The 4,412-nt window shown below is 48.3% G+C and overlaps 1 long non-coding RNA gene across 1 annotated transcript; it reads right to left on the reverse strand.

Moving 5' to 3' along the window:
• Positions 1-2,560: 2,560 nt before the first annotated feature.
• Positions 2,561-4,108, reverse strand: LOC128411425 (uncharacterized). The gene is made up of 2 exons (XR_008329805.1): positions 4,026-4,108; positions 2,561-2,737 (listed from the first exon to the last, which is right to left on the reverse strand). It is a non-coding gene; the product is annotated as an uncharacterized LOC128411425 (long non-coding RNA).
• Between the last annotated feature and the right edge of the window lie 304 nt (positions 4,109-4,412).

Raw genomic sequence — 4,412 nt, forward strand, 5'->3', positions numbered from 1 at the left:
ACACCTGGTCCTTCAGGGGCACGGTTACCCCATTCAGGACCTGGGAGTCTTCCACACCTGCCCGCCTCCTGTCCCCCAAAAGCAGTACTTCTGTCTTGTCAGGATTCAACCTCAATCTGTTAGCTGCCATCCATCCTCCAACCGCCTCCAGACACTCACACAGGACCTTCACCGCCTTCACTGGTTCTGATTTGAAAGAGAGCTAGAGCTGGGTATCATCCGCATACTGGTGAACACCCAGCCCAAATCCCCTGATGATCTCTCCCAGCTGCTGCATGTAGATGTTGAAAACATTTGCCCTCAGATCTGTGGACCAGACCCGGAGGCAGGGATAGTCCTCAAACAACGACTAAACCTGCCTCTTTGGTAATGACATAGTCTGGTCTTAGTGTAACTCCTCCTCCTCCCCTTAATCACTGAGATCGGTTCTCCCAGTGCACCCCCCCCCCCGTGGAACCTGCCCCAGCCATTTTGTTGGATGCTCTGCCCCCGCCACTTAATGGATCCAAATGGTTTCCAGAGAGTGGCAGGGGATGCTTTATCTCATGTTGATGGCCTTTCAGCTGATTCCCTGGTGGCCCACTGGAATGTGGCCTTAACCAGGGCTATTGGCTGTTTGGCTCCCAAGCGCCCTCTCCGATTGCATGGTTTCCCACAGATCTGAGGGCAATGAAACAATCGCTGAGATGGCTAGAGCGCCAGTGGCGGATAACTCATTCTAAAGCTGACCGGACACGGGTTAGAGCTCAATGTCGAGCCTACCAAGTGGCGGTAGCGATGGCAAAGAGGACTTTCTTCTCCGCCTCTATTGTATGTGCAGAAAACAGCAGCAGGAAACTCTTTCATGTGGTTTGCAATTCAGCAGAACCACCTGCTACATCAGGACCCAGTAAGGGCCACATGATCTCCTGCAATGATTTTGCAAAGTTTTTTGCAGATAAAGTCACTCAGATTCAAGAAGAGGTAGACTCCACCATGGGAGAAGGGCCAGGGCGAGAGAGTGCTAGAGTCCAGTCTAGTCAAGTTGTGTGGGATCAATTCCAATCTGTTACCGCTGAGGATATGGACAGGCTGCTTGGACGAGTGAAACCAACCACCTGTCTCATTGATCCTTGCCCATCCTGGCTTATAAAAGCTAGCCGGTAATGGCTGGGCGATGGACTTCGTGGGGTGGTGAATGCTTCTCTCTGTGAAGGAGCCTTCCAAGACCTGCTGAAAGAGGCGGTTATGAAACCGCTTCTTAAAAAACCATCTTTAGATGCTGCCAATATGGCCAACTATCATCCAGTCTGAAATCTTCCATTCTTGGGCAAGGTGATTGAGAGAGTGGTTGCTGAACAACTCCAGGCATGCCTGGAAGAAGCAGACCATTTGGATCCCTTCCAGTCAGGATTCAGGCCTCATCTTGGGACTGAAACGGCCTTGGTCGCACAGGTCTGTGATCTCCGGCGGGCTAGGGACAAAGGTGGGAGCAGTTTCCTGGTTCTCCTGGATCTCTCAGTGGCTTTTGACACCATCAACCATAACATACGTCTGGACCATCTCAAGGGGCTGGGAGCTGGGGGCACTGTTATACAGTGGTTCTGCTCCTTCCTCCTGGGCAGTGTTCAGAAAGTGGTGGGGGGGGATGAGTGTTCAGACCCCTGGGCTCTCACTTGTGGGGTGTCTCAGGGTTGTGTCCTCTCCCCCATGCTTTTCAACATCTACATGCAGCTGCTGGGAGGGATCATCAGGGGGTTTGGGCTGGGTGTTCATCAGAATGCAGATGATACCCAGCTCTACCTCTCTTTGAAATCAGAACCAGTGAAGTCAGTGAAGGTCCTGTGTGAGTGTCTAGAGGTGGTTGGAGATGGATGGCAGAGTGGGGGTGAAATGGGATAGAGTCTGTGGGCAGGTTGAGTTAGTGTAGCAAGAGAAGCTGAGTCAGGAACAGTTAGGAGTTAGGAAGACAAGTAAATATCTGAGAGGTATTTTAGTGAGTGAGACCATTTATGAAACCACACGCTTGTTAAATTGCAATAAAAAAACAGAAGTTTATGTTCCAACTTAACCCTGACTGGACCAGGTAGGGCCTGGGTGGTGGCAGCGAGAAATAAAATGATAGCACAGGGATCAATAGACAGTGAAACGTCTGGGAACGTGAGGGGGGGGGGGGCAAGAATCTATACGAGGAAGCTTCCAGACCTGGTCTGGTCAGTTCAATAATCCCAAATTTCAGACACCTGTGGATTTTGAAGAATGACTATATTTCAATTGGCATACTTTTTAAAAGAGTGCCACTCAGGTTGGTTACCATTTAAATGGAAGCAGAACTGAACTTCCTCTCCTCCCATTCCACCCCCCATGTTTTGTGACTCTTCATTTTCCACATTTTGGCCCAGTCCTCCTCACTAGATTGTTTTGGGGGATCCTCACCCCCTTTTAGTCTTCCTTTCTAATGACGTTTTGGGCCTCTCCACAAACCATGCCGGCTGACACCTCCTTCTCATGGACGTAAGGTGCCATTTTTACTTCATTAGCAAGAACACTCATGCTTAGAAATGAAAAACAGAGGGGAAAGGGCTTTTGGATCTGCTTTTATTGCAAGGCACAAGCTCAGGTAAGCCTTGAAAATGTTGCTTTTTCAATCTGGATGCTTTGGAGAAGAAGTCCCCAGCTGGGGATCAAGCGGGATCCAGCGGCTCTCAAAGAGAGGGAGCATCTTCCACTTTTCAAAGGCATCTATCACTCCTCCTGTCTAAAACACAGAAACCAGCAACAGAAAGACAACAGTTAACTCAGTTTCATAGCAAAGTGACCATGTTTGACACACGAAAATACAAAGCAAGCCATGTTGGACCACAGGAAAGATTTCATGATAATAAACCATTGGGTAGGGATAGGTCTGTCTCAGTTTTTTATTTCCAGAAACTATGAATTACATAGATTCACCTTTCGATGAGAATTAAATGCAGTCTCTCAGACACCCCTACCCCTGGGGGACTTTCTTTTTTAGTTATAATTAAATATGTCACAGAATAGTGAGTGAGCTTGCAAGGTCTCCAATATTCTCCTGCAGACTGGATGTTATGCACGGCAGGGATTTGTTGTCTTTGTGGCCCTGAGGAAGAGTTCTGTGGAAACAGGAAGCTTGCTCACAATTTTGTGACAATGTTTTGAGAACCACGGGAGAACTGGCACCCTGGGGTTCATTCAGTCCAGTTGCTAATTTCTCTGCCAGGACCCAAGACAAAAGTCTACTGCCTCAGGTTTTTTCTTTAAAAGATAAAATAAGAATGAAGCTGCTTGGAATTGAAACTGGGAGATTTGCATGGAATGTGTGGGATGTGAAACTGAGGTAATCTTAAATGGTGGAGGGCAGGACACCACACAGAGTAAGTGCCCAGCATCTGTTAAAGCTGCAGAATAGACATCCCTTAGGCACTGAGATAAACAATGGATGAAGCTGCACAACAAATTAAATGTGCCCATCTGGTGTGGTTTAGGGATTTGGCAAAGGAGATCTGGCATAAGCTTACAGGGCAAAGGGGCCAAAGACAGCTGGACCAGCCATGAGGCAGGTGAGGACCCTGCTTTTGGTGGCAGAAGCCCCTCAGACAACAAACCCATTGGTGCCCCTCCTGCCCCGCTGGTTCTCCCTGTGGCGAAAGAACTCAGCACCATCTTGCTTAAAATGGGCAACAATGGTAGTGCCGCTTCTGTGCCTGCAACCAATAGGGTATGGTGTGTGTCAGCGGCAGATCAGGCCATGGCAGGAGGAGCAGGTACATGGGCTTAGGAGCCGTGCTGGCAGAATGGCAAAGCAGCAATTCGCATTTTGCATCAAGCGGCAAAATGGGATGTGCCACCCTTGGCTGATTCTGGCATAGGTATTTTTATTTTTATTTTTGCAATGGAGCACTTGTGCTTGCAGGCAAAGGATGATCAGTTTAGGGGACTCTGCATTGGGTACTTAAAATGATCAATCCAGAGGCTAATGGGAGAAGTGCAGGAATTGTAATTCTCTTTTGGTAAGCTGAAATTACCTTTGGCAACAGAAATAATAATGACTACACCTTCCAATCTGTTTAGAATTATTGGGACAAAGTAGAGGGTAGCAAACAGCATTGGCTTTAAAGCATTGCCTCCTATCCTTAATTTCCTGGTCCTGTGCAGATCCTGTGCAAAGAGAGAAACAAACATAAGTGGGGACAAGGAAGTTAAATCACAATAGAATGAAAGAGAGGAACAACTCCACAGCCCTTTGAACAGGAGTGGCTCTGTGACGCTCTGGGTGCTGTGGCATCCCAACTCCTACCCCCCCACCCCAGCCTCCCTGCCACTGGCCACTGGTGTTTACCACCCTTGCTACATTCACAAGAAGAAAAGGTAAATCTGCTTCTCCAGATATTTGCTCATGAGTGGAGGGTGTC

This window comes from Podarcis raffonei, chromosome 3 (genome assembly GCF_027172205.1).
Source record: "Podarcis raffonei isolate rPodRaf1 chromosome 3, rPodRaf1.pri, whole genome shotgun sequence".
NCBI lineage: Eukaryota > Metazoa > Chordata > Lepidosauria > Squamata > Lacertidae > Podarcis > Podarcis raffonei.